The sequence below is a fragment of the Callithrix jacchus genome, chromosome 3 (assembly GCF_049354715.1).
Source record: "Callithrix jacchus isolate 240 chromosome 3, calJac240_pri, whole genome shotgun sequence".
NCBI lineage: Eukaryota > Metazoa > Chordata > Mammalia > Primates > Cebidae > Callithrix > Callithrix jacchus.
This window is the reverse complement of record NC_133504.1, coordinates 153,757,377-153,782,198: the sequence shown is the minus strand read 5'-3', so window position 1 is coordinate 153,782,198 and position 24,822 is coordinate 153,757,377. Positions and strand designations below refer to the sequence as shown.

General features: G+C 43.9%; 1 protein-coding gene and 1 pseudogene across 9 annotated transcripts in view; both read left to right on the top strand.

Annotated features, from left to right (window-relative positions):
* Nucleotides 1-562: 562 nt before the first annotated feature.
* N4BP2 (NEDD4 binding protein 2) overlaps nucleotides 563-24,822 on the top strand; it is a 186,562-nt gene continuing 162,302 nt past the window's right edge. For 8 of the 9 annotated variants that reach the window (XM_078367365.1, XM_035293851.3, XM_035293850.3 and 5 more), the window contains exons 1-2: nucleotides 1,521-1,621; nucleotides 20,225-20,321. The gene's annotated coding sequence lies outside the window, so the exon portion shown is untranslated. Of the gene's footprint in view, nucleotides 1,202-1,520; nucleotides 1,622-20,224; nucleotides 20,322-24,822 lie in introns of those variants that run through there. The other variant, XM_035293853.3, reaches the window with a different exon arrangement.
* LOC118152527 (U6 spliceosomal RNA) lies at nucleotides 22,740-22,836 on the top strand (annotated as a pseudogene).

Here is a 24,822-nt window from a genome sequence, read left to right as displayed (position 1 = left end):
AATGTTCTTATTGTGAATGAGTGTTCCAGTTAGACCTAAACGACAAAAACCACTTGCACTTGCCCCAAATTTACACTCTGTTTAAAGCAACTGCCATAACCACCACCAACGTCTCTTCGATGCAAAGGGACACTCTGTCGTGAGGTTATTTCCTTTCTCTATTCTGGGAAAAAAACCACTGAAAGTGGAATGAAAAGTAATTGCAAAGGGAAGGGGATAGAGGAAGGAAAAAAATAGGCACCACCACCACCCAGCAAGCACAGGTGAAAAATTTGCGTATCCCACTCAGCAAGCACAGGTGAAAAATCTGCGTATCCTGAAAACACTGAACATTTCACATCAGAACCCAGAACAGATAAGCCAGGGAAAGCAGAGTTCAGAGGAAAAAAAAATGGTGCAGGGTTGGGGGACGGACTCATACTACAGCGGTCGCAAGAGGGAAGAGTACGTCTTTGCTTCTTCTTGGCACCCGAAAACTCAAGCTCGATCTTGAGGCAAAGGCCAGCGGCTCTGGTTCCACCGGCAAAGGTGCACACATTTTTGAGCTTCCGCCCCCGAGCTCAGACCGCACGCTGGCAGCGCCAAGTGGGAACCACGGCCGACTCTTGGCTGGGGTTGGGCGGCCTCCTTCCGCCCCGTGGCCGCCGCCAGCCCCTCTATCTCCCCGTAGGGCTCCAGGGCGGCCGCGCAGAGGCCGCCGCGTTCCCGGAAGACCCCGCCGGAGGGACGCGGGCGAGTAGGCGAGTTCCCGTGCCCGCCGCAGCCCGGCCCTGCCCCAGGCGTCCACAACCAGTCAGGCAATGCCCAGGCCGCTCGCTCGCCGCGCAGTCCCTCCCAACTTGAAGCCCGGACTCCGGGCGCGGCAGGGCCCGCCTCAGCTCTCCTTTCCTCCCTCCCCTCGCCCCGAGAGGCCCACCTTGTGTTGTTTTATTTTTGGGGGCTGAGAGCTAGAAACAGCTGTGGTTTACCGCTTATTTTGGCAAAAATTCCGGACCTCTTGTTGCAGTGTTCCCCAACGCGAAACAGCTCCCGCCCTCCCTCCCTGCAGAACCCGACACACGAAGAGGGGCTTGCTCCTCCAGGGACCCCCTGACGGGAAAAATGGGACCCACAGTCAGCTCTCGCGCGAGCCCTGGGGGTGGGCGGCCGGAAGCCACCGAACCGGCCGGGCAGGAGTTGCTCTCCTGAGGGAGCAGGAGAGGTGAGAGCGCCCGCGGGCTCAGGTCTTCCGGGCAGCCGCGCCGAGGCGGGGCTCGGGGACGAAGCAGAGGTCGTGGCGAACAGCCGGCGGGCTCGGGAGGGGGGGGGGGCGGCAGTCCACCTGGGCGACGTGGCAGCCATTGCCGGCGCTTCGAGACCCCTCCCCACCCGGCCGCCCACCCGCCCTCTCGCGGCGGGCTCCTGTGCGGCTGCTCTTCCCTGGCCGGACGGAGAGCGGCAGTGTCTCCCCGCCGGGCGCGCTCGCCGTGTCTCCCCCCGCGGCCGCAGCTGCTCGCTAGCCCTGCGCGGCGCCGGAGAGCACAGTGGCGCCGGCGGGAAAGGGTTGCAGACCCGCGGCGCTGCGCTGTGTTCTCGACGACGCGGTCCCGACTTCGACGCCCTCGGCCCGCTGCAGGAGCAGGTAAAGGCGGCGGGTGGGAGGCAGGGCAGCGGGTCAGAGTTGAGGGAAGGGGTCCCGGGGCGCCGAGCCGAAGCAGAGGGTCTGAGGCAGCGGTGGGCGGCACGGCGAGCGAATCCCCAAGCCCTGAACGTGGGGCCCGGTGCGGGTCGCCTCCGGTCCGACCCGTGGGCTTGGCCGCCCGGACGGAAGGGAAGTGAGGCGTCGGCGAGAGGCGGGCCCTGGCGCGCAGCCCGAGGCCGGGCGAAGGCGGGGGCCGCTGTGGCTTCCTCGGCCTCCGAGTGCCTGGCGAGCCTCCAGGCCCCAGACACACCCCTCTTGCCCCCCGAGGTTCCTTTCGGATCCGTTCCCGCCGGGACCTGACCTTGCGCGCCTCCAGGCGCCTTCGGTGTTTCCCAGGCGGAGCCCTCTGGAAACTTCGGGCCACCTTCCTGAGCACGTAGTCCTAGCAGAGTCGTTTATTTACTCCCTTCAAGTCCATGCACACCGCCACTCACAGGTTCGGATTTTGGAGACTACGAGGAGACCTTCCCCTACCCGGCATTTGTGCGTCTTTGATCCTCGTCCCGCCTCCCCTGTCCCCATCCGCAACTTTGACCCTCACTGGGACCCTTCTAGAACCCCGCTCTCATCGGGACCCTCTCCGAGCCGTCCGTTTGGAAATTCATCCTCAATAGAGTGAGTCTTTTTAGCGGGGGGCACAGTTTATCCCTCATGCGCTTTTGGTTAAAATACTTTTTTTCCCCTCAGAGAGCTAGAGTAATGGAATGTAGATGACAGGTCAGTGTCTGTGTTGGCTTCAAAGGCTTTTCCTTTCGGCGGCAGTTTTTGGAAGGGTCTGATATTAGTGGTACCGACAGGTTTGTACACATTCTCGCCATGCAGTGGTTGTAATGTCTCCATAGCACAGTTCTGGCTTGAAGGCAGGATTGGCTGCTTTTTCTACTCGACATCTTTGAGCCAATCAGCAAGGGCTGCTTGCCTGGAGACTGGGTAACTCAATAAAGGTGGCGATTGGTTGAGCTCCTAGAAGAAAATCCTGGAGATGAACCTAGCCTCTCAGAAAACAATGACTGATTTGCAGCTGTATTAAAAAAATGTTTTCTTTTAATCCCAACATCAGCCTTTTCACTCCGGTTTTATTCCAGTGTTTTTCTTTCAAACATCAGCTGTCTTTTGTAACTCCTTTTAACTCTCATCCTTTAATTTTAACTGTAAGACTTCTTACTCGCTTTAGGAAATGTAAACATCGTGCGTTCTGTATTTTGATAAACCTGGTTCGATCTGCCTTTCTAACATTGTTTATTGCTAAAGGTCAGAAATTAAATCAAGTTTTGAGTTTCGCTGCCAGGGGACCTTTATTATTTAAGTGTCGTGCTGGAGGGGGAGGGGCGGTTGGAGTGAGGGGCTGGAGGGGTGGACACAGCCGGAAGAAGAGGAAATAAATGGCTGTTTTTTTGTCAGGAGGCTACAATTTAGTTAATGAAAAAAGACTAACCTGTAAAACAATAAAGAATAAAGCAGGACAAATCAGCACGCAGTACAGACGAATGCCAGTTTGTGTACCTGTTGACTTTAGTTGATTTGAAGGGGAGATAGAAGTACTGTACTTCATTGGAAAAATGGGCTTAAGTTATGGTGGAGACATATTTTTTCCTTCATTTAAGTATATTAAAGTAGACATAGTATCTTGTACATGGTAGAGGCTAGATATTATCACTGTAGTTGCATGTTTTAAAAAATTTATTTTAAATCTAAATACTGTTACATAGTTGCATTTGTTATTATTATTTTTTGAGACAACGTCTGACCATATCACCAAGGCTGGAGTGCAGTGGCACTATCTAAGCTCACTGCCAGTTCTGCCTCCCGGGCTCAAGCCATCCATCCTCCTACCTAATTCCCTAGAGTAGCTGGTACACCCAGCTAATTTTTGTATTTTTTTGTAGAGATGGGTTTCACCATGTTGCCCAGGCTCGTCTCAAATCCTGAGCTCAAGCGATTTGCCTGCCTTGGCCTCCCAAAGTTCTGGGATTACAGTAGTGGCCACCGCGCCAGCCAGGCCATTCCATGTTTTAGAAAGAATATTTTCCTTTTAAAACCTCCCTTTTCTTCATGATTAGCCGTTATTATACATGTCTTTTGATATGCAAAGCAGCAACCATTTATTAGTCAATGAATTTCAGAAAATAGCTACTTACCTTCTTTGTTTTCCTTCCAGCTTTTTTTTTGGAGACAGAGTTTTTCTCTTGTCCCCCAGGCTGGAATGCAATGGTGCAATCTCTGCTCACTGCAACCTCCACCTTCTGGATTCAAGCAGTTCTCCTGTCTTCAGCCTCCTAAGTAGCTGGGATTACAGGTGCCCACGACCACGCTCACCTAATTTTTGTATTGTTAGTAGAGACGGGGTTTTGTCCTGTTGGCCAGGCTGGTCTCAAACTCCTGATCTCAGGTGATTCACCCGCCTTGGCCTTCCAAAGTGCTGGGATTACAGGTGTGAGCCACTGAGGGCCTGGCCTTGTTTCAGCTTTTTATATGCAAGATCATATTGTAAATCTTGGGAAGAATCAGTTGTCTATTAAATGCCTTTAGAAGTAGTTAATGCTAGGAATTTAAGAAGAGATTGAGCATTTTTATTTTATTTATTTATTTTGAGACAGAGCCTCACTTTTGCCCAGGCTGGAGTGCAGCGGCGCTATCTTGTTTCACTGCAACGTCTGCCTCCTGGGTTCGGGTGATTCTCAGCCTCTGTTGTAGATGGGATTACAGATGCTTATTTAGCACCATACCCAGCTAACTTTTGTATTTTTAGTAGGTATGGGTTTTTGCCATGTTGGTGAGCTGGGTCTGTAACTCTTGGTCTCAAGCGATCCGCCTGCCTTGGCCTCCCAAAATGCTGGGGTTACAGGCATGAGCCACCCTGCCTGGCCCAAGATTGAACACTTTTTTGATACCTACCTTGCCTGATAACTAATAAGCATACATCAAACCCTATATCATTATCAACCTCATTGCCCTCATCCTCATAGTAATGAAGTGGTGTACATGTATATTTACACACATACACACCAGGCACTGTTTTAAACACTTTGCATATACAATTGTATTTAATTCTTACAACTGAGATTTGCACTATTCTTACAGAGGAGGAGACAGACTGAGAAATAGTAAGAAACTTGCTGAAAGTTATCCAACTAGTGTGTGGGTGTGGAAGTGTATGAATGTATCAGGTAGGTTTCAGTCAAACCTAGATCTTTGTGACCCAAAAGCTTCCTTTTTTTTTTTTCTTTTTTTAAAGAGACGGAGTCTCACTGTGTTGCTCAGGCTGCTCTCAAACTCCTGGGCTCAAGCAGTTGTGCCTCGGCCTCCCAAGGTGCTGAGATCACAGGCGTGAGCCACTGTGCCCATATCTTGGGAAGAGTATTTTACATTCTTAGCTGAGAGCTTGAATCTCAGCATTGCCCTCCAGAATTTCTTTTTTTTTTTTTTTGAGACGGAGTCTTGAATAGTTGCCCTAGTTGCCCGGGCTGGAGTGTAATGGTGCAATCTCGGCTCACTGCAACCTCTGCCTCCCAAGTAGCTGGGATTACAGGCACACACCACCACACCCAGCTAATGTTTTTTTATTTTTTGGTAGAGACAGAGTTTCACTATGTTGGCCAGACTGGTCTTGAACTTCTGACCTTGTGATCTGCCCACCTTGGCCTCCCAAAGTGGTGGGATTATAGGTGTAAGACACTGTGCCTGCCCCAGAAATTATTTTATTAGAACTATACATCTAGATTGTGGTCGATTATTATTATTATTTTTTTGGGGATGGAGTTTTGCTCTGTTGCCCAGGCTGGAGTGCAATGGTGCGATCTTCGTTTACTGCAACCTCTGCTTCCCAGTTTCAAGCGATTCTTCAACCTCACCCTCCCAAGTAGCTGGGATTACAGGCACACACCATCATGCCTGGCAAATTTTTGTCTTTTTGTAGAGACGGGGTTTTGCCATGTTGGGCAGGCTGGGTCATGAACTTCTGACCTCAGGTGATCCACCTTGGCCTCCCAAGATGCTGGAATTACAGGCCTGAGCCACCGTTCCCGGCCTTGTTAATCAATTCTATCTTGAGCTCATATACTTTAAAAATTCAGAGATTCAAAGAGGCTTTAATAAATTTATGTGAATCTACTTAGCTAGAATAAAAAAAAATTTTTTTTTGGAGACTGTGTCTCCCTCTGTCACCCAGGCTGGAGTGCAGTGGCACAATTATAGCTCACTGTAGCCTTGAATTCCTGGGCTCAAGGGATCCTCCTGCAACAGCCTCTTGAGTAGCTGGGACTACAAGCATATAACACCATGCCTGGCTCATTAAAAATTTTTTTTGTCTGTAGAGTCAGGGTCTTGCTGTGTTGCCTAGGCTGGTCTTAAACTTGTGGGCTCAAGCAGTCCTCTCAGCTCAGCCTCGCAAGTTGCTGGGAATACGGGCCTGAGCCACCATGCCTGGCCTTTTTCTCTAAATGTGGATTGTGTGACCATATCCTTTGATCATCTATTGGCTGTTTTTCTTTTCTTCTTTTTTTTTAAATTTAAATTGAGACAGGGTGTTGTTGCCATATTGCCCAGGCTGGTCTGAGACTTCTGGGCTCAAGCGATCCTCCCATCTCAGCCTCCTAAAGTGCTAGAATTACAGGTGTGAGCCACTGTGCTCAGCTGACTGATTTTCTTAAAACTTTATGCAGGCCCCAGATATATGGTTATTAGTGTCTTTATTATTGTTATTTTTTTGAGCTGGAGTATTACTCTGTCACCAAGGCTGGAGTGTGGTGCCATCATCTCGGCTCACTGCAACCTCTGTTGGGTTCAAGTGATTCTCCTGCCTCAAGCCTCTGACTAGCTGGGATTACAGGTGCCTACCACCATGCTTGGCTAATGTTTGTATTTTTATTTTTAATTTAATATATTTATTTAGAGATGGAGTCTTGCTCTTGTTGCCCAGTCTGGAGTGCAATGGCACAATCTCACCTCACTGCAGCCTCCGCCTCCTGGGTTCAAGTGATTCTCCTGCCTCAGCCTCCTGTTTAGTTGGGCTTATAGATGTATGCCACTGCGTCTGGCTAATTGTTGTGTTTTTAGTAGAGATGGGGTTTCGTCATGTTGGCCAGGCTAGTCTTGAACTCCTAACCTCAGGTGATCTGCCTGCTTCAGCCTCCTAAAGTGTTGGGATTACAGGCTTGAGCCACTGCACCCAGCTTGTTTATTTATTTTTTGAGATGGAGTTTCACTCTTGTTGCCCAGGCCGGAATGCAATGGTGAGATCTCTGCTCACGGCAACTTCCGCCTCGTGGGTTCAAGTGATTCTCCTGTCTTGGACTCCTGAGTAGCTAGGATTACAGGCGCCAGCCACCATGCTCAGCTAATTTTCTTTTTCTTTTTTTTTGAGATGGTGTTTTGCTCTTGTTCCCTAGGCTGGAGTGCAATGGCACGATCTGGGCTCACTGCAACCTCTGTCTCCCGGGTTCAAGCAATTCTTCTGCCTCAGCCTCCCAAGTAGCTGGGATTACAAGCATGCACCATCATGCCCTGCTAATTTTGTATTTTTAGTAAAGACCAGATTTCTTCATGTTCTTTAGGCTGGTCTCGAATTCCTTACCTTAGGTGATCTCCCCGCCTTGGCCTCCCAAAGTGCTAGAATTACAGGCGTGAGCCACTGCGCCTGTCTCTAAAATATATTTTTAAAAATAAAATGATCAAATAAAACAAAAAGTTAAAAAGGCATATGTGAATTTATCATCCTGTCATTGCTTCATACTTCCACACTGAAAAATTGCCTTGTTCTATAGATGTGATAATCAATTTTTCCCCAATATTTCTGAAATTTGCTCTTTATTAGAATTTATGTTAGTATAAAGTGTGATAGGCTGGGCACTGTGGCTGATGACTGTAATCCCAACACTTTGGGAGATTGAGGTGGGAAGATCACTTGAGGTCAGGAGTTTGAGACCAGCCTGGCCAATATGGCAAAACCCTGTCTCTACTAAAAATACAAAAATTAGCTGGGCATGGTGGCGGGTTCCTGTAGTCCCAGCTACTCTGGAGGCTGAGGTAGAAGAATTGCTTGAATCTGGGAGGCGGAGGTTGCAGTGAGCCGAGATCTTGCCACTGCACTCCAGCCTGGGTGACAGAGTGAGACTCCATCTCAAAAAGAAAAAAAAAGGAATTTCCCTAGTTACCATCTGCATGCTGATAATTCTCTAGTCTGCAACTGAAAGCTATTTTCTGGTAACTGGACTCATATATCATCTATCTTCATGACATGTCCATTTGGTTGTTCCTATAGGTACCTCAAACTCCGCATATCCAAAACTGTAGTTGCTAATAACCTTACCATCCGCAAACCAAAAAACTAGAACAAACTCTGATTGTTTTCTTTCTTATCTGTAGGGGAAGATTAAATGAGATAGTGCATATGTGTGGTGAGAAATCAGTATATAGTATATACTGCTAATAATAACTTGGTAGAAACCTGGCCTATTCCTTTTACTCTTTTTTTCTTTCATATTCGGAATAATTACGCAGCCCCATTGGATTTTTTCTCTTTAATATCTTACGAATCTGTTCCTTTTCCCTATCTTCACTGCTACCATCCTATTCCGTGTGTTAGTTTCCTTTCTCACCTGGGACGTTGCATGAGCCTCCTAACAGGTCATCCCTGCTTTCAGTCTTCCAGTTATTTTTTTTCCACTATAGCTACAGTAATCTAACACCTTTGAGCTTTGTTTGTGACTTTTCATGGCCTTCTGAACTTCCTTTTTTTTTTTTTTTGTGAAACTTGAACTTCTTCACTTGGCTTTCAGGATTCTCATGTTTTGGATCCCTCTTGACATTTGGCTGTCAGTTTGCTACTTCTATTAAGTTCCTTGTATTTCCCCCAAAGTGGTCAGAGTTCCTTAAATCTATGCCTGAGTACAGAAGCTTGTATCTGTCTGGAATATGTTCCTAGTTTACTCCTTATCCTCACTTTTGTTTTCTTAACGCAGGCTTGTCTTTCAGGTCTCAGCCTAGGTGGTAGCTCTAGGAGAAAGCCCTCTGATACTTCAAGTCTGGGTTACATGGGCCTCCTTTTTGTGTCCTTAGCACTCCATGTTCTTTTATTACCTTGTATTGCTTGGTTATTTGTCATCTCACCACATAGTGGTAAATGGACTGTCTTAAAAAATGATGTGATTTGCATGGAGTGTGTTGAAAAGAGAATGAGATAGTAATTTTGGGGGTTATTTAATAGGAAGAGGAAAGGGATATTATATTTGGTAGATGAAAGTTTTCTAAGCTAGAGAAGGCATATCAGGCCCTTTTATCGCCTGAATGAAAAATATCCTTTGGTGTCTAAATTTAAATTTTATCAATTCATTTCTCTATTAGTTAGAACTTTTTGGAGTTCAAGTAACAGAAATACAGCTTGAAGTAGCATGTAGGGGAAAAAGTTATTGGTTCATATAACCATATAATAGACATTGTATGGATAGAGATGACCATGAAGAGCTAGGGTGGGAACTTGCCCATAGTTGGGAACTTTTCATACTTATACTCTGTGCATACTGGTTTCATTCCTTTTTTTTTTTTTTTAAATATCAATTATCAGTTTCTTCCACAGGTGGCTTCATTCCTTTTACTGCAAGCAAATATGTTTCTTCACATGGTGACATCTGGTTCCTGGCAGCACAGGGGTATCGACTAGAACCTTGACCCAATCTAGCATTTGAGAGGATGAGGTACTATGCCTAGTTCACTCTAGGTTGTGTGATATGCTCACTTACATGGCCAGGGATCTGTTAGCAAAAAGCAGACCAGACCTCAAGTAGTGGAGGGGAACATACCTACTTTAATTCTTTTTAATTTTATCTGTCTATGTAACTATTTTTGAGATGAAGTTTCTCTCTTGTTGCCCAGGTTGGAGTGCAGTGTTGCGAGATCGGCTCACCTCTGCCTGCCAGGTCAAGTGATTCTCCTGTCTCAGTCTCCCGAGTAGCTGGGATTACAGGGGTGCACCACCACACCCGGCTAATTTTTGGTCTTTTTAGTAGAGATGGGGTTTCACTATGTTGGTCGGGCTGGTCTTGAACTCCTGACCTCAGATGATCCTCCTGCCTTGGCCTCCCAAAGTGCTAGGATTACAGGCATGAGCCACTGTGCCTGGCCAATTTTATATTTATTTATTTAGAGATGTGGGATCTCACTATGTTGCCTAGGCTGGCCTTGAACTTCTGAGCTCAAGTGATCTGCAGTCTCCCAAGGTGCTGGGACCACATGTGAGCCACTGTGCCTGGTCTCATCCATTCTTAACCACCTTTCTGATTATGAACTTATTTTCGTAAGTACTTTATTTGTGGTAAAGAGATGCCCTGTATTATGGACCTGTGTATTCCAGGTACTAAAATAGTAAGTCCAGTATTTTAAAGAAGTTGGCCTTTTGGCTTGCGCTAGCTTATAAACAAGTATTATTGAGCTTTTGTTTGCTAAATAAAACACGTATCTGCGAGAAGCTTACAGACTAGTAGTCTCAACAAGTAAATACAAAGATGCTAAGATAGATGCCTAGGGTGCCTTGGGAGCTGTGGCTAGATCATGTGTTGAGATAGTAGGAAATTTTCCTGAAGGAAAGTAAATTGAACCAAGAAATTTGGGTTTGGTGTGATGGGGTAGGGGCACTTTTTTTTTGTTTGTTTTGAGGTGGATTCTTGGTCTTTCACCCAGGCTGGAGTGCAGTGGTGGAATCTCAGCTCACTGCAATCTCCGCTTCCCAGGTTCAGGCAATTCTCCTGCTGATAGATCTCAGGCAAATCTCCAAGTAGCTGGGATTACAGGCGTGCGCCACCATGCCTAGCTAATTTTTGTATCTTTAATAGAGACGGGGTATCACCATGTTGGTCAGGCTAGTCTTGAACTCCTTAACTTGTGATCTGCCCACCTCGGCCTCCCAAAATGCTGGGATTACAGGTGTGAGCTACCATACCCAGCTGGGGTAGAGGGACTTTAAGGCAGAGCATGTATAAGGCACAGAGCTGTGAAATGGCCCTCCTTGTGTGGGAAACAAATAACTAGATGCAGGTGGAGTAGAGAGTACTGGATGGGAAGTAGAAGAGGAGGCCAAAGGTAGATAAGGGACCATGTCATAGAATTCCTTGAATGCTTTACCATAGAGTTGGAACTTGATCTTAAAAGCTATGGAGAGTCATTGAAGGAAATCTAAGCTGGATCTCTCAGGTTTGAAGTGCCCATGGAATATTCAAGTGGATGTATCTGTCAAGCAGTTAACTATATTGGGGTTTGGGAGAAAATTATTGAGTAGAGTCACACTTAACAGGCATTGAAGCTATGGGTTTGGATGGACCTAGAAGAGGTGACTTGAACAAAAGATTAGAAACAGAACCTTAGCGAGCAATGACACTGAAAAAGTGAGCAGAACGCAGGAAATCCATGACAGAGACCAAGAAGGGCCAGCCAGAGAAAAACCAGTAAATGCTGCTTGGGGTGGGAGGGTGGATTGTACTGGGTCAAGGAGTCAACAAGAAAGAAGTTGAAACAACAAATATAAACTACTTTATTTTTTTTTTAAATTATTTCATAAAGATGGTGCTTTACTATGTTGGTCAGGCTGGTCTTGAACTCCCCGCCTCAGGTGATCCGCCCGCCTTGGCCTCCAAAGTGCTTGGATTACAGGTGTGAGCCACCACGTCCGGCCTACGTTCATTTTAAGAAACTGAAAGTGTATAGGAAATAATAGGAGTTTGGTTAGTGTGATCATTATCAGTTCTGTGTGCACAGAGAACATAAAATTTCTAGACAGTTTTTCCAATGCAGGAATTTCAATTTTGTAGCATTTTTAAGGACAGGTAGGAGAGGATGGAGGCTATTTTGGCGGTGGTTGGGAAGAAAGAAGTGATTGACTAGGGGAAATGGATATCATACATGCAGTCGCTGGGGAGTACAAGTACCTAGTAGAGTATTTTGCACATAGTTTCTGGACCTATAATGATCTAGTAAAGCATTTTTTTCAGGGGACCCAGAGTTAATAATTGATTATGTACTTATAATTAAATTTAGTTTATTTCTCAGGATTTCTATTTGTGATTTTCTTTTCTGTTTTTTTTTTTTTTTTGACATGGAGTCTCACTCTGTTGCCCAGGCTAGAGTGCAGTGGTTCACTGCAGCCTCTACCTTCCTGGTTTCCTGGTTCAAGCGATTCTCTTGCCTCAGTTACCCAAGTACCTGGGACTACAGGCATGTGCCACCACATCCAGCTAATTTTTATGTTTTTTAGTAGAGATGAGGTTTCACCATGTTGGCCAAGGCCGCTCTCGAACTTCGGACTTCAAGAGACCCACCTGCCTTGGCCTCCCAAAGTGTTGGGATTATAGGTGTGAGCCACCGTGCCTGGCTCTGTTCTCTTACTGATTCTCTCTCTCTTGAGTGAACATTCTTTTTCTCTGCTAAATTACCTTCTCTCAATTTTTTTCTTTGTAGTTAAGCTCCTCATAGTTTTTTTAATTGTGGAAAAAAGTACAATATATTTACTCTCTTAACCACTTTTTTTTTTTTTAGATGGGGTTTCACCATGATGGCCAGGCTGGTCTTGAACTCCTGACCTCAGGTGATCCACCCACCTCGACCTCCCAAAGTGCTAGGATTATAGGCGTGAGCCCGGCTATCTTAACCACTTTTTTTTTTTTGAGACGGATTTTCACTCGTTATCCAGGCTGGAGTGCAATGGCGTGATCTCGGCTCACTGCAACCTCTGCCTCCTGGGTTCAGGCAATTCTCCTGCCTCAGCCTCCTGAGCAGCTGGGATTACAGGCACGAGCCACCATGCCCAGCTAATTTTTTGTATTTTTAGTAGAGATGGGGTTTCACCATGTTGACCAGGATGGTCTTGATTTCTTGATCCACCCTCCTCGGCCTCCCAAAGTGCTGGGATTACAGGCGTAAGCCACCACGCCCGGCCCTATCTTAACCACTATTAAGAGTATATAACAGTAGTGTTAACTACGCTCATTGTTGTGCAGCTTTTTTTAGTCTTGCCAAACTGAAACTGTACTCAGCGAACCCCTTTTGTCCCTCTTCCTAGCCCTTGACAACCATAATTCTACTTTCTGTGTCTAGAGTTTGACTATTGTAGATACCCCATTTAAGTAGAAACATGCAGCTTTTTGTCATTATTATTGCTGTTTTTGGGGTGACTGGCTTATGCCACTTAGCATAATGTCCTTAAGTTTCATTCATGTTGCAGCATTTGACTTGATTTCCTTTTTTTTTTTTTAGACAGGGTCTTGCTCTGTCACCCAGGCTGGAGTGCAGTGGTATAATCATGACTCACTGCAGCCTTGACCTCCCTGGGCTCAAGCCATCCTCCCACCTCAGCCTTCCGAGTAGCTGGAACCACAGATGTGCACCACCACACCTGGATAATTATTGTATTTTTTGTAGAAATGAGGTTTTGCCATGTTGCCCAGGCTTGTCTTGAACTCCTGGGCTCAAGTGATCAGTCAGCCTTGGCCTTCCAAATGCTGAGATTACAGGCATGAGCCACTGTGCACTTTTTAAAGATTAAATAATATTCCATTGTATGTATGTACCACATTTTTTTTTATCCATTCACCTATTGATAGGCATTTAAGTTACTTCCATCTCTTGAACTATTGTGAATAATGCTGTAATGAACATGCATGTGCAAATATCTATTTGGGATCCTGTTTTTAATTATTTTGGATATGTACGCTGAAGTGGAATTGCTGGATCATATGATAATTATATTTTTAATTTTTTGAGGAAGTGCCATACCCTTTGCATAGTGGCTGTGCCATTTTATCTTCCTACCAGTAGTACATAAGAGTTCCAGTATGTCTATATCTTTGCTAACACTTAAAAAAATTTTTTTAAAATTAATTATTTATTTTTTGAGATGGAGTTTTGCTCTTGATGCCCAGTCTGGAGGGCAATGGCACGATCTCGGCTCACTGCAATCTCTGCCTCCTGGGTTCCAGCAGTTCCCCTGCCTCAGCCTCCTGAGTAGCTGTTGTTACAGGCATGTGCCACCACACCTGGCTAATTTTTTTTGTATTTTTAGTAGAGATGGGGTTTCTTTATGTTAGTCAGGTTGGTCTTAAATTTCTGAACTCAGGTGATCTGCCTGCCTTGGCCTCCCAAAGTGCTGGTCATGAGCCACTGCGCCTGGCTGGTATGTTTTTTTTTTTAAATGCCAGATTTCAGGCCGGGCGTGGTGGCTCATGCCTATAATCCCAGCACTTTGGGAGGCCAGGGCGGGTGGATCATGAGGTCAAGAGATCAAGACCATCCTGGTCAACGAGGTGAAACCCCGTCTCTACTAAAAATACAAAAATTAGCTGGGCATGGTGGCGCGTGCCTGTAATCCCAGCTACTCGGGAGGGTGAGGCAGGGGAATTGCTTGAACCCAGAAGGAGATTGCAGTGAGCCGAGATCGTGCCATTGCGCTCCAGCCTGGGTAACCAGCCTGGGTAATAAGAGTGAAACTCTGTCTCAAAACAAAAAAACAAACAGTTTTTTGGAAGAGTACTTCGTTTAGTAATTCTGTGTACTTCCTTCTGTTTCTGGTTAAGAGGCATATATAATGTCTGGTCCCACTATTTTGTTGCTGTATTTGATCACCAAGTGAATGTAGGGAGGATCTTATTTCATTATAAAGTTATGATTTTCTTTTTGCTTCCAGCAAGTAGTAATCTGTAGGGTGGTACTTTGACATCAGGTAAATTTTTTTTTTGAGATGGAGTTTTGCTGTTGTCACCCAGGCTGGAGTGCAATGGTGCAATCTTGGCCCACTGCAGCCTTCGCCTCCTGCGTTCAGACAATTCTCCTGCCTCAGCCTCTGGAGTAGCTGGGACTGCAGGTACACCCCACAATACTCAGGTAGTTTTTGTAGTTTTAGTAGAGACAGGGTTTTACCACGTTGGGCAGGATGGTCTTGATCCTCCTGATCCTCCTTGGCCTCCCAAAATGCTAGGATTACAGGCATCACCCAGTGCACCCATTTCGCCTGGCTAATTTTTGTAATTTTAGTAGAGATGGAGTTTCGCCATGTTGCCTCTGCTGGTCTCCCAACTCCTGAGCTTAGGCAATCCTTCCCCGCCCCTGCAGGCCTCTCAAAGTAATAGGACTACACTTGTGAGGCACCTCGCCCAGCCCCAAATACATTTCTTTTTTTTTTTTTGTGGGACTTTTTTTGAAATGGAGTCTCAGTCTGTCACCCAGGCTAGAGTGCAGTGGAGCCATCTTGGCACACTGCAACCTCCACCTCCCAAGTTCAAGTGATTCTCCTGCCTCAGGCTCCCTCCCAAGTAGCAGGGATTACAGGTGTGTACTGCCATGCCCAGCTAATTTTTATTTTTAGTAGAGATGGGAGTCTTACCATGTTGGCCAGGCTGGTCTCGGACTCTTGACTTTAAGTGATCCACTCACTTCGGCCTCCAAAGTGCTGGGGTTACAGATGTGAGCCACCACCCTTGGCCAGGCCAATTTGTTTATCAACTTTTTACCTAATGATTTTAGTATTAATTGATGATTCTTGATTAGCTATTTAATTACAGGTGAAAAAATGGTTTTGGGTTCTGTTGTTCCTTTTACATTTAGTAGCTAGCCATCATCTATAAAGATGAGATTTCTTTCATCAACTAAGGCTATTTTGTTACCTAGAATTAGTGTTCTACTTAAAGGCAGAAGAAATGCTTATTTTCTTTTATATAGACATTTTCAGAGTGCAGTAGTCACCTCCAATGGCAGTAAGTACAGTCTTTCTTGTCTTCTCTATTTGGAATAGCATATATGTTATAAATATTATATATGTTTTTGACTTTGATTTCTTTTTTTTTTCTTTTTTCTTTTTTTCTCTTTTTTTAAAAAGAAAGAAAGAGAAAGAGAAGAGGAGAGAGAACAGGAGTCTTACTCTATTGCCCAGGCTGGAATGCAATCTAGAAATAGGTATTAAAAACCTCTTTTATGCTGATGATTGTGCTTAACAGTGGAGACAGGAAGGAATGAGGAAAGAAAATAACAAACAGCCAACCAATATTTTGTTTAAATCTGTGAAATGCTGTGCAAGTGCTGAAGAGTGATTTGCTTCCATTTATGTGGTCACTTTCAAAATAGGTATAATGGGATAGTAAAAAAAAAAAATGTATGTTCTGTGGACCTGGGGTGAAAAATTCTATAAATATTCACTGAGTTTACTTGTTCCAGGGCTGAGTTCAAATCATAAATGTCTCTGTTAATTTTCTATCTTGTTGATCCGTCAAATATTAACAATGTGGTGTCAAAGTCTCCCGCTATTAGTGTGGGATTCCAAGTCTCTTTATAAGTCATTGAGAACTTGTCTTATTTATTTTTTTTTTTTTGGGCATCCTGAATTTTTATTTGCTCAATCCAGTCACCTACTTTATTTTTTTAATTTTTTTTTTTTTTTATTTTTTAGAGGGAAAAAGAGAAAAAGAAGGGGAAAAAAAGAAAAAGAGGGAAAAAGGAATATTACTTCATTCCTAAAATGGGTTTCAATAATGGCCGATCAATATTTTGAGTGTTTAAAGTGGTTAATGCATATTTTATGTGTTTAAAATGGAGACCTCTATTGTGTTTATTTGTTCTGGCTCTGAGTTCAAGTCCTGGATATCATTATCAATTTGTTGTCTCGTTGAATCTAAATCTCATTATGTGTCTTATGTATCTGGGTGTTAAGATCTCTTATTGTTACATTAATCCTTTTACCCTTGCATCCTTGTAGCTTTGAAATCTATTTTATTAAGTGTGAGAATTGCAACTCCTGCTTCTTATTTATTTATTTTTGCTCTCCATTTGGTTGGTACGTTTTTGTTTTTTTTTTTCCAACCCTTTATTTTGAGTCTATGTATATCTTTGGATATACCGTTAGATTTTGTCTGTATCTTTTGACTGGGAGATTTGGTCGATTTAAATTTAGGGTTGCTGCCATTTGTTATTAACTGGCTATTTTGTCCTTTCGTTGATAAAAATTCTTCTTTATGTTAATGCTCTTTACTTTTTGGTGTATTTTTAGAAAGGGTCATACTGGTTGTTCCTTTCTGTGTATAATGCTTCTTTTAGAAGTTCTTGTAAAGCAGGCCTGGTGGTAATAAAATCTCTGAGTACTTGCTTGTTCCTAAAAGATTTTATTTTTCCTTCAAATGTAAAGCTTAAATTGGCAGGATATGAAATTCTGGGCTGAAAGTTCTGTTGATTAAGTATATTGAATATTGGCCCCCACTCTCTTCTAGCTTGTAGGGTTTCCGTTGAGAGATCTGCTGTAAGCCTAATAGGCTTACCTTTATGGGTGACTTGATCTTTCTCTCTGGCTGCCCTTAATATTTTCTCCTTCGTTTCGATCTTGGTGAATCTAATGATTATGTGCCTTGGGGTTGATCTTCTTGAGGAATATCTTTGTGGTGTTCTCTGTATTGCCTGGGGTTGAATAGTGTCCTGCTTTGCTAAATTAGGAAAATTTTCCTGGATAATGTCCTGGAGAGTATTTTCCAGCTTGACTTAATTCTCTCCGTCACATTCAGGTACACCAATCAAGCGTATATTAGGTCTTTTCACATAGTCCCATATTGCTTGGAGACTTTGCTTATTCCTTTTTATCCTTTTTTCTCTATTCTTGTCTTGTCGTTTTGTTTCATTAAGGTGGTCTTCTACCTCTGATACCCTTTCTTCTGCTTGATCCATTCGGCTGTTTAAGCTTGTACATATTTCACTAAGTTCTCGTGTTGTATTTTTCAACTCCATAAGTTCATTTGTATTCCTCTCTATATTGTCTATTCTTTTCAACATTTCATCGAACCTTTTTTCCAAGTTCTTAGTTTCTTTACATTGGGTTAGAACAAGTTCCTTTAACTCCCAGAAGTTTCTGATCATCCACCTTTTAAAGCCTACTTCAGATAATGGAACACAGTCCTTTTCCATCAGGGCTTGTTCCGTTACTGATGAGTCCTCTTCCATCAGGGCTTGTTCCATTGCTGATGAGTCCTTTTCCATCAGGGCTTGTTCCGTTGCTGATGGGTTCTGATTTTGAGTATACTCGGCCTTCTTAGGCTGTCTTTTTCCCTTCATTGTAGATGAACCGCCTTTCTAATTAGTTTTCTGAGTCGACGTCCGACTTATTGATTCCCAGTGCTGGGATTCGAGCAACCCACTGTGGCAGCCTAAATAGCAGCGATAAGACTGATGGTGCTCTTCTGCCCGGGAATCTCTGGTCTGGCTTCCCTCTTGAGTCCGCAACAAGCGGCTCTGACTTCCTGGAGCTCCAAACTCCGGTCAGTAGGGGAAGCAGTCCTGTTGGCTCTGCATGAAGAGCTGCTTCGCGGAGACGCCGGCAAAACCGCTGCGGCGGCCACAAGAGTTGTGCTGGCGACCCGTGGGGCTCCTCCACTGGGAATCGGCTAATCGGTGAGTGACGAAAATTCGACTAATGATGTGGCGTCGTCTCGTTCTCTGAGCTTTCACTGGGAGCTACAATCCTGAGCTGTTGGTGGTCGGCCATCTTGGATCGATCCCCGAGAACTTGTCTTATGTATCTGGGTGCCCCTATATTGGGTACATATGTATTTATGATCATTGACTCCTGTTGTTGCATTGATCTTTTTATCATTATGTAATGTCTTTCTTTGTTTCTTTTAGTCTTGGTTACTATTGTAGTCTATTTTGTCAGAGAGGAAAGTTACAACTCCTGTTTTTTTTTTTTGTTTGTTTGTTTTGTTTTTGTTTTTCTTTCCTCTGCATTTGATTGGTGAGTCTTCCTCCAACCTTTTGTTTTGAGTCTTTGTGTGTCCTTGCTTATGAGATGGATCCGGATACAGAGTGCTGATGTGTTTTGACTTTTTATTCAGTTTGCGTGTCTTGTGTCTTGGATTGGGGCGTTTAATTCATTTAAATTCAGGATTAATATTGATATTTGTGAGTTTCATATTGTCATTTAATGCTGGCTGGCTATTTTGCCCATTAGTTGATATAAATACTTCATTATGGAGCTACTCTTTATTTTTTGGTAAGTTTTTGGGATGACTGATACTGGTTGTTCCTTTCTGTGTGTAGTGTTTCTTTCAGAAGCTCTTGTAACACAGGCCTGGTGGTGATGAAATCACTGAGTGCTTGCTTGTTTGTGAAAAATTTTATTTTTCCTTCATTTATAAAGCTTAGTTTGGCTGGATATGAGATTCTGGGTTGAAAATTCTTTTCTTTGAGGATTTTGAATATTAACCCTCACTCTCTTCTAGCTTGTAGGGTTTCTGCTGAGAGATCTGCTGTGAGTCTGATAGGCTTCCCTTTATGGGTAACCTGACCTTTCTCTCTAGCTGCCCTTAGAATTTTCTCCTTTATTTCAACCCTGGTGAATCTAACAATTATGTGTCTTGGGTTGCTCTACTTGAGGAATATCTTTGTGGTGTTCTCTGTATTACCTGGAGATGAGTATTGTCCCACCTTACTAGGTTAGGAAAGTTTTCCTGAATAATATCCTGAAGAATATTTTCCAGCTTGGATTCTTTCTCTTCATGACATTCAGGTACACCTATCAAACGTAAATTAGGTCTTTTCACGTAGTCCCATATTTCTTGGAGACTTTGCTCATTGCTTTTTTACTTTTTCTTCTCTAGTCTTGTCTTCTCTTTTCATTTCATTAAGTTGGTCTTCGATCTCTGGATATCCTTTCTTCTGCTTGATCAATTCGAGTGTTAAAACCTGTGCATACTTCTCGGAGTTCTTGTATAGTATTCTTCAGTTCCATTAATTCACTTATATTCCTCTCTAAGTTGTCTGTTCTCGTTAAAATTTTGTCAAATCTTTTTTCAAAGTTCTTAGTTTCTTTACATTGGGCTAGAACATGTTCTTTTAACTCACAGAAGTTTCTTATTATCCACCTTCTGAAGCCTGATTCTGTTAATGGAATGCACTCGTTCTCCATCAGGCCTTGTTCCCCTGTTGATGAGGAACTGTGATCCTCTGTAGAGGGAGGGGCATTCTGATTTTGAGTATTCTCAGCCTTTTTACGCTGGTTTCTTCCCATCGTTGTAAATTTATCCACCTGTCCTCTTTGTAATTACCAACTTTGAAATTAGGTCTCTTAATGGACGTCCAACTTGTTAATTCCCAGGGCTGAAATCTGAGCAACCCACTGCGTCGGCTAAAACAGTGACATCAAGATTCTTGGTGCTTTTCTGTCTGGGAGTCTCCCGTCTGGCTTCCCTCCTGAATCCCTTCTTCAATCAGCTCCAAATGTCAGCCAAAAGGGGAACCAGTCCCGTTTACTTTGTACCAAGAACCGCTGCTCCAGGGCACCGGCAAAACTGCAGCGCTGGCTGCAAGAGTTGCGCTGGCGACCCGTGGGGCTCCTCCGCTGGGAATCTCCTGGTCCTTGCGCAACGAAAATTCGTCTGAAAGTGTGGCGTCCTCTTGTTCTCTGCGCTTTCACTGGGAGCTACAAGCCTGAGTTGCTAGTGGTCAGCCATCTTGGATCTCTCCTTCGACTTTGATTTCTTGGGTGATTATAGTTTGATGTGAATTTGACTTTAATATATAACTTTTCTTTTACAGTAAGAAGACATGGTGGATATCAAGAAGAGCTGTAGAGTTTGCATATATCAACTGTGGCCTTAATAAGCATGTTGCCAGCATCGATGCTAGACAGACAGTAAGTGTTACTAAAGTTGTAGAGTATTTTACACATAGTTTTTTGTTTGTTTTGAAATCGGGTCTCACTCTATCATCTAGGCTAGAGTGCAGTGGTGCAATGTTGGCTCACTTTAGCCTCAAACTCCTGGGTTCAAGTGATTCTCTCACCTCAGCCTCCCGAGTAGCTGGGATTAAGATGCATGCCACCACATCTGACTAATTTTTGTATTTTTTGGTAGTTTTTTTTTTTTTTTGTGACAGAGTCTTGCCCTGTTGCCCAGGCTGGAGTGCAGTGGCACGATCTTGGCTCACTGCAACCTCTGTCTCCTGGGTTCATAGAATTCTTCTGCCTCAGCCTCCCAAGTAGCTGGAATTACAGATGTGTGCTACCATGCCTAGCTAATTTTTGTATTTTTAGTACAGATGGGGGTCTCAGGGTGTTGGCCAGGCTGGTCTCAAACTGCTGACTTCAAGCGATCTACCACCTTGGCCTCCCAAAGGGTTGGAATTACAGGCGTGAGCCACTGCATCTGGCCTAGAGATGGTGTTTCGTCATGTTGCCCAAGCTGGTCTCAAACTCCTTGGCTCAAGTGATCCACCTGCCTCAGCCTCCCAAAGTGCTGGGACAACAGGTGTGAACTACTGCACCTGGTCTACACGTAGGTTTCTAAGCTTTTACTTATATATTTGAGTGACTTAAAAAAAAAACATCTCATGAGAAGGAAAATATAATCACAGATTTTGTTACTAGAATTTTCAAAACAGCTTATGGTGGCATAAAACATGTTGACTGAGAATGCATAAAGAACTGAATTGTGGTATCAGTTTTCCTATCTAACATGTTGGCCAGGCTAGTCTTGAACCCTTGACCTCATGACCTGCCTGCCTCGGCCTCCTAGAGGACTGGGATTATAGGCTCGAACCACCGTGCAAAGCCCTCTGCTTCCTAAAGGCCAATCTTGGCTGGGCACGGTGGCTCACGCCTGTAATCCCAGCACTTTGGGAGGCCAAGGCGGGCAGATCACTTGAGGCCAGGAGTTTGAGACCAGCCTAGCTAACATGGCAAAAACCCATCTCTACTAAAAATACAAAAATTAGCCGGACTTGGTGGAGTGTACCTGTAATCTTAGCTACTCAGGAGGCTGAGACATGAGGATTGCTTCAGCCTGAGAGGCAGAGACTGCAGTGATCTGAGATCTTATCACTGCACTCCAGCATGGGTGAGAAATTAAAATAAATAAATAAGGCCAGACACTGGGGCTCACATGTGTAATCCCAGCATTTTGGGAGGCTTAGGCGGGCAGATCACTAGGTCAGGAGTTTGAGACCAGCCTGACCAACATGGTGAAACCCATTCCTACAAAAAATACAAAAATTAGCTGGGCATGGTGGCGTACATCTGTAATCCCAGCTACTCAGGAGGCTGAGGCAGGAGAATTGCTTGAACCCAGGAGGTATAGGTTGCAGAAGCTGAGACAACACCACTGCAGTCCAGCCTAGGCGACAGAGTGACACTTCGTCTAAAAAAAAAAAGTAAATTAAAAACAAATAGACCACTCTTGCTTCTTCATATTTTACATATTTGTTAGCTATCCATAAATATTTGTGCACCTGTTTTATGTGTGGTACAATGCTTAGTACCATTTTGGAGTATATGTCATGATCCATGTTCTCAAAAAACATGGTTAGTTGTAGATACAAACAGTTGTACATACAGATGGAAATATAAGTCAGTAACAGCAACTGACTCTAAATTAAGCAAGACTAGTACTGCAATAAATAGTTAGGATTATAGAAAGTGTTGATGGAATATACAGAAATACACTTGGGACTAAAGCTATATAGTGTTCAGCCACTGGCTTTAACCTTTAACAACATGTTTCAGGGGTCTATCTAGTTTTTTTTTTTTTTTGCATGGAGTCTCCCTGTGTTACCCAGGCTGGAGTGCAGTGTCACGATCTTGGCCTCCCAAAGTGCTGGGATTACAGACATGAGCCACTGCACCTGGCCAAAATATCTTTTTTTTTTTTTTTGGAGACAGTGTCTTGCTCTTTTGCCAGGCTGGAGTGCAGTAGCACAATGTCAGCTCCCTGCAACCTCCGTCTCCCAGGTTCAAGCGCCTCTCCTGCCTCAGCTATCTGAGTAGCTGGAAGTACAGGCACTGGCCACCATGCCTGGCTAATTTTTGTATTTTTAGTAGAGATAGGGTTTCACTATGTTGACCAGGCTGGTCTCGAACTTCTGACCTGAAGTGATCCTTCCACCTCAGCCCCAAAGTGCCAGGATTACAGGTGTGAGCCACCATGTTTGGCCAGAATACCTTTTTTGATTGTTACAGAGAACTGTTATTTTCTGGATATTGTTCCACCGAGGTAAGTTATTCAAATTTACTTGTCATGTATTACGTATAGCAGATTTATTTATAAAATGATATGGAGTATAGCACATTTTCTAAAATTGGAATGATACAGAGAAGATGAACAAGACCCCTCTGCAAGGATGACATGCAGATTCATGAAGTGTTCCATATTTTTAGCTTCAGTATAAAAACTGTACAGATATTCGTATAGCTAATAAGGTTCTTTTTAGAGAAAATGCTTTAAAAAATGCAGGTTGTACCTTTTTGAATTAGATTTTAAAGCTTCTGACGTTGAAAATTTATATATATATAAATAAATAATTTTTTTTTTTTTTGAGACAGTCTTGTGTTGCCCAGGCTGCAATGCAGTGACAGGATTTCAGCCTCCTGGGTTCAAGAGATTCTCATGCCTCAGCCTCCCGAGAAGCTGGGACTACAGTCATGTGCCACCGTGGCCAGCTATTTTATTGTATCTTTAGTAGAGATGGGGTTTCACCATTTTGGCCAGGCGCAGGTCTTGAACTCCTGTTCTCAGGTGATGCACCTGCCACGGCCTCCCAAAGTGCTGGGATTATAGGCATGAGCCACCATGTCCAGTGCAATGTTTCTAAATATTTAATGTTTTTTTTTTTTTAAGTTTCTTAACTTGTATATGGTAGCATAGCAAACTTGGAATTAATTATCTTTTTTTTTTTTTTTTTTTTTTAACTTTTTGCTTTGAGTCAGGGTCTTGCTCTGTTGCCCAGGCTGGAGTATAGTGGCACGCTCATGGCTCACTGAGGTCTCGACTTCTTGGCTTAAGTGATCCTCTCACCTTATCCTCCTAAGTAGCTAGGACTACAGGTGTACACCATTACACCCAGCTAATTGTTTTGTATTTTTTTTGTAGAGACGGGTTTTATCATGTTGTTCTGGCTGGTCTTGGACTACTGGGCTCAAGTAATTCGCCCACCTTGACCTCCCAAAGTGCTGAGATTATAGGGATAAGCCACCTGTGCTTGGCCTAAGGATTAGTATCAATAGTAAAGTTTGGGATTTTTAGTATATTGCATTTTGTTTTTTTAAAAAATCTGTAATAAAATTGTGTATCTTGAAAAATGATGGTGCTTTTATTTTTATTATTGTTATTTTTTATTTGTTTGAGGCGAGTCTCATTCTGTCACACAGGCTGATGCGATCTCGGCTCACTGCAACCTCTGTGTCCCATGTTCAAGTGATTCTCCAACCTCAGCCTCCCGAGTAGTTGGGATTAAAAGTGTGTGCCACCATACCTGGCTAATTGTTTTTAGTAGAGATGGAGTTTTACCATGTTGGCCAGGCTGGTCTTTTTTTTTTTTTTTTTTTTTTTTTTTTTGAGTTGCAGTCTCGCTCCGTAGCCTAGACTGGAGTGCAGTGGCACCATCTCGGCTCACCGCAACCTCTGCCTCCTGGGTTCAAGCAATTCTCCTGCCTCAGCCTCCTGAGTAGCTGGGACTACAGGTGTGCACCACCATGCCCAGCTAATTTTTGTATTTTTAGTAGAGACGGGGTTTCACCTTGTTGACCAGGATGGTCTTGATCTCTTGACCTCGTGATCCACCTGCCTTGGCCTCCCAAAGTGCTGGGATTATAGGCGTGAGCCACCGCGCCCGGCCTCCTAATTTTTGTATTTTTTAGTAGAGACGGGGTTTCACCATATTGGCCAGTCCAGTCTTGAACTCCTGACCTCGTGATCTGCCCGCCTTGGCCTCCCAAAGTGCTGGGATTACAGGCATGAGCCACTGTGCTCGGCCTCAGATGGTCTTGTACTCCTGACCTCAAGTGATCCTCCTGCCTCAGCCTCCCAAGGTGCTGAGATTTTAGGTATAAGCCACTGCGCTTGGCCTGATATGGTGTTTTTTTTTCCTTCTTTATTATTTTTTTATTTGTCCTGCAATTCACATTAATGGTGTTTTTTTTTTTAGTATTGATGATGTGGTTTTCAGTGGGAAGTTTTTTTATTTTTTGTTTACTTATTTATTAGAGATAGGCTCTTGCTGTGTTGCCCAGGATGGTCTTGAATTCCTGAGCTCAAATGATCCTCCTGCCTTGGCCTCCTAAAATTGTGGGATTAGAGGTGTGAGCCACCGTGTCCACCCTGGAAATTTTTTTTTTTCTAAAGTGTTCATTTTATATCTACTTT